Source organism: Bactrocera neohumeralis, unplaced genomic scaffold (assembly GCF_024586455.1).
Source record: "Bactrocera neohumeralis isolate Rockhampton unplaced genomic scaffold, APGP_CSIRO_Bneo_wtdbg2-racon-allhic-juicebox.fasta_v2 cluster11, whole genome shotgun sequence".
Classification (NCBI taxonomy): Eukaryota; Metazoa; Arthropoda; class Insecta; order Diptera; family Tephritidae; genus Bactrocera; species Bactrocera neohumeralis.
In genome coordinates this window covers 13,440,594-13,453,901 of record NW_026089624.1, presented here as the reverse complement: position 1 = coordinate 13,453,901, position 13,308 = coordinate 13,440,594, and positions in this window count along the sequence as shown.

The window sequence follows — 13,308 nt, the reverse complement described above, 5'->3', positions numbered from 1 at the left end:
GTGAGCGCATTGAGCTGCATGTTCATACATTCATATATATGTTAACATGGCAAATGTTAACAATTAATAACACATAATCAGCAATAATTAGCAAATCACAGCGGAAATGCATCTTTAATTGCACAACATTTCCCACAGTAAAAGCCAGACGCTTTCATCAGCACAAAAGCTCATTTTTCGGCGTGAAGCGGAAATCCAACACGCGCAACCGAAATAAGCCAATTCGGAGAATCGGCAACAAAGTCAGCAGTTGGCCGGTGCAACGTAGCTTAGGTTTTAAGTAAATTAATTTTTAAGTTTAGTCTTAGCTCTGTTTCGTTTCATTGAACAATAAATAAATTATTTTTTTAAAAGAAATTAACGTCAAATTTCTTAACTGGCGCCCAACGTGGGGCCTTCGCTAGTCGCGTTTCGTATCAATACAATTCGCGGGTGTATCCACAAGTCTTGGTTAAAAAGTTTGTGCTGTCGTGATTCTCAGCGGCTACCATTAGAAGACAAGGATAATACTTACCACCCCATAGACGGCGAAGGCTTGGGCTAGGACTCAACAGAAGTGCAGGAAAAGAGGCCCCCTAGTCGCCAATAGCAAACGGGAAACGCAAGACGTTAGCCGCCTGCCCAGGAGAATGTTCCTGCTACTAGAGTAAGAATTAATTTTAAGAATAAATATTAATATATTCACATATGTAAAAGAATTTTTTAAAATATAAAAAGTGAAACTGTTTAATGTGAAACAAACTATGTTTAAGAAATCTTTAATGCAAAGGTGAACATAATTTAAGAATAGTGACATAATTTAAGAAAGAGAGCGCAATTCAGAAAAAATAATTGAACTAGACGAGATAATATTATAACGAAAAGCTAACTAAAAGTGAAAAATTTAAAAAGGAAACTTTTAACTCAAAACAAAATAAGCTAGGGATAAATTAAATTTTTAAAATAAAAAGGTGAATAATAGAAATATATCAATCATGCCAGTTAATCCTGCCAACCTCGTTCGGCCACCAATACTTAATGCACCCCAAGGGCCACCAGCACCTTGTGGTCAGCCTCTTGCCTCTTCTAATTCATTCTCGATGGATGAGTTAACTTCCGTAATCACAGGAATTGTGAACAATGTCTTAAGGACTGAAGGGCGAAACATAGTTCAAGCCGCCCTTAACCCAAATTCCAACTTTTCAAATTTCACGGACATTACCATAGACTCAAGACTACCCGGAAATATCTCTGAATTAGACAAAATACCAGATGTGGTACGATGTCTTCGGGAGTTCTCGGGAAATCCGGGAGAATTCACATCTTGGAGGAAAAGCGTGGACAGGATCCTCCAGATATATGAGCCTCAAAGAGGTACCCCAAAATATTATGGCATCCTCAATGTCATTAGAAACAAAATCGTGGGCAATGCCGACATTGCCTTGGAGTCCTATAACACTCCACTAGATTGGAAAGCGATCTCCAGTTGCCTAACATTGCATTACGCGGATAAACGCGACCTTGGTACCCTTGAGTACCAAATGACCTCTCTCGTACAGGGTAGCAATACAATTCAAGAATTTTACCAAAAGGTATATTCTCATCTCTCACTAATTCTGAACAAACTGGGATGCTGGGATGCATGGAAGTAGACACGTTCGTTCGCGGACTCAAAGGAGATCTACCGAGACTCCTTGGAATGAGGAACCAGCAGATCTCCTCAGGCACTCCACTTGTGTCTCAAACTAGAGAATCAAACCTTCAGGTCACATTATGCCTTGAGCAATAATAACAATATCAGCAGGAAACCACAAGAGTTTCGTCCACCACTACCTCCCAGAAGGATAAACAATGAGTTTTACCCCGAATTGGCATACTTGCCCCAACCAAGGTTGTACGCAGCCACTCCACATGGACCACCGCAAATGAACTATCAAGTTCAACGCCAGCAACAGGCGCCCCAATATGCACAACAGCATACAATCCACCACCACGTCCTTTGCATAAGCCACAGCCACGTCCAGAACCAATGGACATTGACCCATCACTGCGAACTAGGAATATTAATTATATGAATAGGCCACGTAATAATGACCCTATTAACAAAAGACCTCCTCCTGGCAACCCTCCAGCTCCTGTACCCCCTAATAAAATCCAAAGGAATTTCCATATAGATTCCGAACAACCACAAGCTTACTATCCTACCACGACAATTGACAAGCAGACTAACGACAACTCTAGCCATTACGATGACGAATGTTACAGAGACAGAAATGATGAAGGTCAGGACGATAGCTACATAGACACGACTGATTTACATTTTTTAGAATGAGTCACTCTTCGCTGCCCTATGTTGAATGCAGGCTGAAGAGTGGAGATATTGTGAAAATTTTAGTAGATACAGGATCTACGAAAAACTATATACGATCCTCTATCGTGCCCAATCCAATAAATAACGAAAGCATTTTTTTTGCGAAATCCATAGCAGGAGACATCGAAATCAAACAGCATACCTTTGTAAACCTATTTAACTCAGATAAAAAACTGAAATTCTACCTCCTCCCAACTCTGACATCATTCCATGGTATTATTGGGAATGATAGCCTTAAGGAGCTTGACGCAGTCATCCACGTAAAGAATAACTTCATGGAGTTAGAAGGCAATACCAAAATTAAAATCAAGCAGCTAGCTTCAAGATCTGTTAACAAAATACATATTAAGGAAGATAACTTGTCACAAAAACATCAGAAGGAAATTAATAATTTAGTCGAAAATTTTCTAATCTCTTTACGGAACCAAACGATAAACTTACCTATACCACTAAAGTCATAGGAGAAATCAGAACGCCTCCCGAACCAATTAACGCCTTGTCAGTAACCCAGCATAGTGACGAGAGCTCATCCGATAACTTAATTTGGCATGTAGAATCCCCAATTAACGTTTTCAAAACCAAATCTTCCTAAATTCAGGCCCAATTTCTACCTATCAATTCAAGATAGTATTCCCCACATATCATAGACACGTCATTGAAGAACCGGAATATAACTCAGAAACATTAATAAATCTCCTAAAAAGGTACCTAAACCCCTCCATAATAAATTGCATCAAAACCGACGAAAGAACTATGGGTAAAATTCAAGAAATATACCCGATCCACTTTAGTAACTATAAAACCAGGTTTTCTCAACTCCAAGTCCAGGATGTGACAGACGCACAGCAACAAGAAGAAATAATCATAAATACCCATAAAAGAGCACATAGGAATTCTCGTGAAAACAAACTTCAAATTTTAGAAAATTACTATTTTCCCTCCATGACCAAAACAATAAAAAGAATTATTCAGCAATGCTCAGTTTGCAAAGAAAATAAGTACGACCGCCACCCTACCAAACCAAAACTAGGAGAAACTCCTATTCCACAATTTCCAGGACAAATCTTACATATTGATATTTACATAACTGAACGAAATTTCGTCCTTACAGCCATAGACAAATTTTCAAAGTATGCCCAAACCAAAATCCTTCGCTCCAGAGCCGTAGAACACGTTAAGGAACCTCTCCGCGAACTACTGTTTCAATTTGGCGTACCAGAAACGGTAGTTATAGACAATGAAACGTCTTTGAATTCAGCTTCCATTCGATTTTTATTGGAAGATACCCTAAATATACAAATTTTTAAGACACCACCTTATGCAAGTTCCGTAAATGGTCAAGTAGAGCGATTTCACTCGACCCTCACAGAAATAATGCGCTGTTTAAAAGCAGAGCGAAGTTTCACCTCATTCGCCGAACTCCTCGATAACTCCGTCTACGAGTACAATTTTTCAGTCCACTCCTCCACAAAGAAAAAACCAATAGAGGTATTTTTCGGGAGAAGAATCTCCACAGACCCAAGCCAATTTGAAAAAGCTAGGGAAGAAATTATCTCGGAACTAAAAAATAGACAACTAAAAGATCTTTCCTACCATAATAAATCCCGACATCCAATTAGAACATATAACCCTGGAGAAACAATTTACGTTAGGATAAACAAACGACTAGGAACCAAAATATCTCCAAAATTTAGAAAAGAAATAGTGAAGGAAGACAAAAATTCCACCGTTTTGACAGAATCAGGAAAAGTAGTTCATAAACGCAATATAAAAAATCAAAACTAAAATTTTTTGTTTCCAGACTTCTCCTTATTTACCCAATATTCGCATCAATAGACATTTATGACTACTCCACGGCACAAATAGTTACGATAAATGACGGACTAGTAAAAATCCAGAATGGAGACTTCAGACTAATACACATAATCGACCTCAACAAGTACGAACAATTTCTGACGGACATGTACAGATTCACCTCTTCGGACATACCCAAGGACACAATACTTTATCCCATCCTAAAACACGAATTAACCCAATCTCTTCAAATTTTAGATACAATAAAACCTGTCGAAAGAAGACAGAAAAGATCCATAGATAGTTTAGGAACGGCTTGGAAATTCATAGCCGGAAGCCCCGATCACGAAGATCTGGATGTAATAACCAAAAATCTTAATGATATCAATAATAATAATAATAAACAAGTACTAATTAACAATATTTTTAACGAAAAAATTAATAACATTAGCATGATAGTAAATAATCTTCTTAATAACATAAGGAAAGATACTTATATAGAAAACGAAACTATTATAAATTTGCAGAATAGAATACGATTAATAAAAGAAGAGTTGATTAACATTAAATACGCCATACAGTGGGCAAAGAAAGACATTTTAAATACATTATTGTTAAATAAAAATGAAATCGAAATTGCGTTAGAAAATTTAGAAAATGACGAAATACCTTTCAAAAATGCTGAAGAAGCACTAGAAATATCAAATATAAATGTAATTAGTCAAAATATGACAATATTTTACTTGGTAAAAATACCATTAACTATTAAGGAAAATTTTCAAAAAATGATTATAAGACCAGTTGTTAAGCAAAACAAAATTATAATTAATGTCGAATTTGATAAAATATTAAAGGGTACAAAAGATACCTATGGAATTAAAGAAGATTGTAATAATTATAAGAAAATTGAGATTTGTAAGCAAACTCAACTAGTAAATATAAGTAATAGTAGTTGTATACCTAGAGTAGTAAATAGCCTAAATTCATCTTGCACTTTAACAAACGGCCAACATATCCAACAAATCGAAGAAGTAAAACCCGGCACCATATTACTTAATGGCTTTCAAGGGGTAATAGATGCTGACGGAATGCAGAAAAATTTATCAGGGACACACCTTATTAATTTTCATAACTCAACGTTAAAAATAAATCATCAATTTTACATTAATTACGATTTGGTTCCACTGCCGGCAATCCCAGCAGCCCTGCAACCAGCACCAATCGAAAGAAATCGAATTGAATTACTTTCTCTCCAGGCCTTAAAGGAGTTTCACATTGATAACATACGAAGAATAAATCTTCTGAAGACAGCAACGATATCCAATAGCTCCCTTTCACTTGGAGCCGTTGCAACTATCATTCTCGGTATAATATTTTTTCGAAAATTCTGGAAAAAGCACCAAAACAGAATAATCATATCTTCAAGCCTGGACCTTAACCAGATGCCCCCAGCGAATATTGATCTTAAGGAGATCAAAGATCTTTCCAATGATCAAAATACTTACATCAATTTTAACAACCTCCCCTATTTTTGATAGGCTCTCGGGACGATCGCTTTTAAGAGGGGAAGTGTTAACATGGCAAATGTTAACAATTAATAACACATAATCAGCAATAATTAGCAAATCACAGCGGAAATGCATCTTTAATTGCACAACATTTCCCACAGTAAAAGCCAGACGCTTTCATCAGCACAAAAGCTCATTTTTCGGCGTGAAGCGGAAATCCAACACGCGCAACCGAAATAAGCCAATTCGGAGAATCGGCAACAAAGTCAGCAGTTGGCCGGTGCAACGTAGCTTAGGTTTTAAGTAAATTAATTCTTAAGTTTAGTCTTAGTCTTAGCTCTGTTTCGTTTCATTGAACAATAAATAAATTATTTTTTTTAAAAGAAATTAACGTCAAATTTCTTAACGTCGCTTGCAGTCTGTCGTGCTCAATTTGTTCAGCACTTACTCTTTGACAAAACGCAAGTTTCGTCCATTGGTGGTTGACCGTGACAATGGAGATGCGAAAGAAGCGTGCGACACTTGTTACTATGAATGTATGTACATATGTATATGGCTCGCATTTGCTTTCGTAAACGTACAGACAAATGTGCCAAAGAAATAATATATGTACATATGTACATATGCACATATGCATGTGTCATAGAAATTCTATTGGTACAAATATGGAAATGATAACGAAATAATGCGAATATGCATATTTCATGAAAGTCATTAATTTTTTTTAAGAAATGAAGTTCATTTGACACATCTTCGCTATGTAATAGACGAAAAAATATAACTTTTTTGAAATAATTAAAAAACTAAAAAATAAAATTAATTATTTTTTATCTAATTTTTACAATTTTTCTGAAAAAAATGGTTCATATGATACAAGATCACGCATATGTGTCTCAGAGAATGCTTCTTTACATTCTTTGTGTGAATTTGCATATTTTTCTTCAAAGCATTTCTCTTTATACATTCTCGCATGAATTCAGTCGTTTTACATATATTTCTGCCACTGCACGTGCTCAATTCTGCTAAATAGCAGCGAGAATGGTGAATTCCGTTCCAAAATCTTATAAGCTCTGTAAGCCGTCCAATCGAACATCATACAGATTTCAATTTGCACCTTCTCTATGTTTTATGTTCTCTGGTTGAACCTTCTCTATATCAGAGAACGTCTATCATAGAGAAGGTACACATTTCAAATATCGTAACTTTTCGAAGGGGTACTCGGCAGAGATGGAGGAGTCTCACCACAGACCAATTATAAGCGAGTTTCACCACATTTAACAGCGATTGAGGATTTTTAGAGTCTATGAGAAATAACATTTTAATGTAAATAAAAGAGAACCAATGCAGGGCAATATACATACATGTGTATTTCTGTGCAGGTGATTTTTGGTTGGCGGAAAAGTTCCTGTATGCTACATATCTTCTTCTTCTTAATTGGCGTAGACACCGCTTACGCGATTATAGCCGAGTTAACAACAGCGCGCCAGTCGTTTCTCCTTTTCGCTACGTGGCGCCAATTGGATATTCCAAGCGTAGCCAGGTCCTTCTCCACTTGGTCCTTCCAACGGAGTGGAGGTCTTCCTCTTCCTCTGCTTCCCCCGGCGGGTACAGCGTCGAATACTTTCAGAGCTGGAGTGTTTTCGTCCATTCGGACAACATGACCTAGCCAGCGTAGCCGTTTTAATTCGCTGAACTATGTCAATGTCGTCGTATATCTCGTACAGCTCATCGTTCCATCGAATGCGATATTCGCCGTGGCTAACGCGCAAAGGACCATAAATCTTTCGCAGAACTTTTCTCTCGAAAACTCGCAACGTTGACTCATCAGTTGTTGACATCGTCCAAGCCTCTGCACCATATAGCAGGACGGGAATTATGAGCGACTTATAGAGTTTAGCTTTTGTTCGTCGAGAGAGGACTTTACTTTTCAATTGCCTACTCAGTCCGAAGTAGCACCTGTTGGCAAGAGCAATCCTGCGTTGGATTTCCAGGCTGTCATTGTTGGTGGTGTTAATACTGGTTCCTAAATAGACGAAATTATCTACAACTTCAAAGTTATGACTGTCAACAGTGACGTGAGTGCCAAGTCGCGAGTGCGACGACTGTTTGTTTGATGACAGGAGATATTTCGTCTTGCCCTCGTTCACTGCCAGACCCATTTGTTTTGCTTCCTTGTCTAGTCTGGAGAAAGCAGAACTAACGGCGCGGGTGTTAAGGCCGATGATATCAATATCATCAGCATACGCCAGCAGCTGTACACTCTTATAAAAGATGGTACCTTCTCTACTAAGTTCTGCAGCTCGAACTATTTTCTCCAGAAGCAGGTTGAAAAAGTCAAACGATAGGGAATCGCCTTGTCTGAAACCTCGTTTGGTATCGAACGGCTCGGAGAGGTCCTTCCCGATTCTGACGGAGCTCTTCGTGTTGCTCAACGTCAGTTTACACAGCCGTATTAGTTTTGCGGGGATACCAAATTCAGACATCGCGGCATAGAGGCAGTTCCTTTTCGTGCTGTCGAAAGCAGCTTTGAAATCGACGAAGAGGTGGTGTGTGTCGATTCTCCTTTCACGGGTCTTTTCCAAGATTTGGCGCATGGTGAATATCTGGTCGGTTGTTGATTTTCCAGGTCTAAAGCCACACTGATAAGGTCCAATCAGTTTGTTGACGGTGGGCTTTAATCTTTCACACAATACGCTCGATAGAACCTTATATGCGATGTTGAGGAGGCTAATCCCACGGTAGTTGGCGCTGATTGTGGGGTCTCCTTTTTTATGGATTGGGCATAGCACACTTAAATTCCAATCGTTGGGCATGCTTTCGTCCGACCATATTTTACAAAGAAGCTGATGCATGCTCCTTATCAGTTCTTCGCCGCCGTGTTTGAATAGCTCGGCCGGTAATCCATCGGCCCCCGCCGCTTTGTTGTTCTTCAGGCGGGTAATTGCTATTCGAACTTCTTCATGGTCGGGCAATGGGACGTCTGCTCCATCGTCATCGATTGGGGAATCGGGTTCGCCTTCTCCTGGCGTTGTGCATTCTCTGCCATTCAGCAGGCTGGAGAAGTGTTCCCTCCATAATTTAAGTATGCTCTGGGCATCGGTCACTAGATCACCTTTGGGGGTTCTACAAGAGTATGCTCCGGTCTTGAAACCTTCTGTAAGCCGCCGCATTTTTTCGTAGAATTTTCGAGCATTACCCCTGTCGGCCAGCTTATCAAGCTCTTCATACTCACGCATTTCGGCCTCTTTCTTTTTCTGTCTGCAGATGCGTCTCGCTTCCCTCTTCAATTCACTTTTTCTAAAGCTAACATATATGTATGTACATATATGTACATATGCTTTACGAGGGAAATTGCGCCAAAATGAAAGATAAAGAGGGGATTCTGCTTTTTGATTGGAAAAGTTTTTGTATACTATATATCGGGTGATTTTTTAAGAGCTTGATAACTTTTTTTTTAAAAAAAACGCATAAAATTTGCAAAATCTCATCGGTTCTTTATTTGAAACGTTAGATTGGTTCATGACATTTACTTTTTGAAGATAATTTCATTTAAATGTTGACCGCGGCTGCGTCTTAGGTGGTCCATTCGGAAAGTCCAATTTTGGGCAACTTTTTCGAGCATTTCGGCCGGAATAGCCCGAATTTCTTCGGAAATGTTGTCTTCCAAAGCTGGAATAGTTGCTGGCTTATTTCTGTAGACTTTAGACTTGACGTAGCCCCACAAAAAATAGTCTAAAGGCGTTAAATCGCATGATCTTGGTGGCCAACTTACGGGTCCATTTCTTGAGATGAATTGTTCTCCGAAGTTTTCCCTCAAAATGGCCATAGAATCGCGAGCTGTGTGGCATGTAGCGCCATCTTGTTGAAACCACATGAGTCAACATTTAAATGAAATTATCTTCAAAAAGTAAATGTCATGAACCAATCTAACGTTTCAAATAAAGAACCGATGAGATTTTGCAAATTTTATGCGTTTTTTTTTTTTTTAAAAAAGTTATCAAGCTCTTAAAAAATCACCCGATACAAGTAGTTAGTTAGTTAGTCTAATATACATATAGTATATATATATAATATATAATAATATATCTTTTTCTGGGGAAATTGCGCTAAAAATGAAAGTTGAAGAAGAAATCGTCAACGGAATTTAAGTTCTAAATGAATTTCGTCGCGGAAAGATCGCCAATTCGATTCAACACGATTTTTGAAATAGTTTGTTTAAAAACAAAATGAGCAATAAAAATATAAAAAAGTGTCGCGTTCGGGAGTACACATCAGAATCTCCCGGGAGATTCTTTTTATTCCCTAGGAAGCTGGACGAGTTTCAGAAGTGGGTGGAAAATTTACGGATCCCACCAACGCAGGATTTATCCACCCACAATGCATTTGTTTGCATTAAGCACTTCGAACGAAGTGCAGTGGATGTGAAAAAATTGAAGGCAGGAGCTGTGCCCACCCTTAATCTTGGTGAGTACTTTGTTTTAAAATATAAAATGTGCATGTATTGTATTTTTAAGAAATGTGTTCATATATACATATGACTCAAACAGCTTACTACTTCCGGTCTTTGACCAAGTATCCTCTGGGTAGCCTAAGAACATCCGTTTGAAGGCGAGCTAAAGTGAGAAGGCGAAACATCCCCTCCGCAGGGTTGTGCGCTGGGTTTGGGACCCGCTACGTAAAAAATTCTACCAATGAAAATTAAGAAGTTCATATATACATATACATACATATGTATGTAAGTATTTTGTGCAAAAAGTAGATACATATGTACATAAGTATGCAAATATTTAAAATAAGCGATGCGCGGGCAGAGCGAAGTCAAGTGAAGTGTGTATGTGTTGCGCATTGTGCAGAGTACGTTTGAATGTTCCTAGGTGTAGTGGGCAGTATTAGGGTGTGTCAATAATGTGCCGGTTTGAATGCCATATATATTTAACCAAATATTTACATATTACTAACAATAAAATCTGCCAAAATATTTTTTGTAGTAATAAGTAGAATATATCCTATTATTTTGTGTATAACCATATATGTATGTATATATATATATAACATAGCAGTAGTTTGAGTAATATATAAATAGATGTAAATTTTTTTCTGTATGTAATTAGGATACGAAGAAGCACCTCCACATTTGTTGACGGGTCCACTGCCACGGAGAAGATGCTGCATTCGCAGTTGTGCTTCCAGACAGGCGACGATTTTCCAAAAAAAGAAGATGTTCGACAGAGTTGGGCAAAGGTTTGCAACTTAGTTGTGTCGCCTTCCGATACCCTTTTTATTTGCCGAAATCATTTTGAATCGCAATTTATCACTAGATACAAACTTTTGCCTGGGGCTTTTCCATGTTTACGATTAGAGCCAGCACTAAGTCGTAGCTCATCTAGTGCTGACTCTAATTGGGTGTGCCCACCCATCACTGCGACTTATGAACGTCCTAAAGTAGCTATAGGAGTATAGGGTAGAAGAGGACGACATAACATTGAAAGAGTTCGAACAATATTCCATATTAGAGGAAAGTAGATTAAGATTAGGACCCCAAAATAACGACGTAGGCTCTGCTTTAGACAGTCGCGAACGATTTGCTCGATCAGCACGGTATTACCAAAGTAATGCGCTTAGATTAAATAAAAAGATCGAAGAGTTAGAGGGGGTGATTAAAGATTTAGAAAAAAATATGAAGACCTAGAAAAACGTGCAATAGTTGCGGATGTAACTTCAAGCTCTGACGCTATAACATTCGCTAGGATGATCGTCACCAAGCGCATTGTTATTAGTGACAATGAAAAGACATTGGCACAAAACATTAACTATATGGCCACCAAATCATATAGTTTCATGCGTGACGATTTAGGTTTTGCTTTACCAAGCAAGCGTTCTCTTTTGCGTTGGCGCCCCATTAGGTATGTTGCCCCTGGTATCGATGCCAATGTCTTGGGAAATTTAGAAAAAATTTCCAAAAAAATGTCCGTTTTAGAACGAAATTGCGTTTTGTTATTCGATGAAATATCAATAAAGTCGGACCTAACTTATAATAGAGTTAGGGATGTTATTGATGGGTTTGTGGATCATGGGGATGGCCAACGTGATATGATTATAGGTAGGAAGTGTTGTTTTTTTATGGTAAAAGGGTTATGTTCCAATTGGAAACATGTATTTTCATACTACATTTCCAAGACGGGACTTGCTCCGTCTGAGATGAAAGAAATTTTGAGCAAAAACATCGCATCACTAAAGTCAATAGATCTCAACGTAAAGGCTTTAGTCTGCGATCAAGGGCCTTCAAATTCTTCACTTTTCAATTTGTTAAAAATTACTGAAGAAAACCCCTTTTATATGCACGAAGGTTTAAAAATATATTGCTTATATGACTATTGCCACCTTTTTAAGTCCGTCCGTAATACATTTATGAAAAATTTATAAAAAAACTTTACTCTATCGATCAGAGCAATATGCATTTTAAAATATGCCCAAAACTTACAGAGGCCCACGTTTATCCCAGCGTGTTTGAAAAAATGTCCGTGAAACGTGCAACTCAAGTTCTGAGCAATTCGGTTGCTGCTGGCATTGAAATGGCATATAGCCAAAGTCTATTCGGCTCCGACAAATATGTTTTAAAATGTACACAGCCTACCCAGTTATTTATTAAAAAAATGAATGATCTTTTCGATGATCTAGACTGTAAGAATTTTGTTTCCAAAAATCCGCTGAAATATCCATTATTGAAGAATGACTCCGGGAAGGTCCAACGCCTCTATGATTACATAAAATATTTTAAAACAATCAAGCTTCCAGTCTCTAGTCTCTAGGTGTATAGGTGGGTTTTGTTCCACAATAAGTAGAATGATTCAGTTGAGCGAAGATCCATTTAGGGATCAAGAGGAATTGAGGTATATATTCCTTGGGAAAATTAATCAAGATGCGTTGGAGAATTTTTTTATAGAGTCCGTGCAAGCCAGGGTATCAATACCCATCCCTCTGCCCATGAGATACAATATATTGTAGGTAGATTAATTTCAATGAAAATTTTACGGCAAAATTTTCAAGATAAGGGGGCTAATTGTGAGGATGATGACGACATAAATTTAGATTGGAACCTAGGCCCCGAAGATCGTCATCTAGATATACAGGGAAACGAACAGGAATCTGAGCAACTCGACCTGGAATCTTTCACTATTCCAGACGAAAATTTTGTTGAAGAGGACGACAAAGCTGACGTCCAGATCAAGCGGTATTACACTGGCTTTGGTATTACCAAAAAATTTTGTGTAAAATCCATTGCGAAAAATGCACCAAAGCAATGACGAAGACACAAAGCGATTTAACGCTGTATTCGGAGGCCCTAATCAGAGCTAAAAACTATAAGGATGACGGCGACTTAAGGCTAGTCAATCCTAGTGATAGGGTCTTCGAAGTGTGTCGACTGCAGATGATGTGGTACGTCAAGCTCTTTAACAAATATGCTCACTATGTAAATGTTCGTAGTCTGATGTTGTCCGCCATAAAACAAAAAACGGAAAATGTTTTTCCTCAATGGTTTGATACAACTAATGCATGTTTCGCCCATAAAATTAAACTATTAGAGTATTTAGTGACTGTTCTGTTATATAAAAATTCAAAATGGTTTGAAAAGGAAGAAATAAATAGGGAACGACA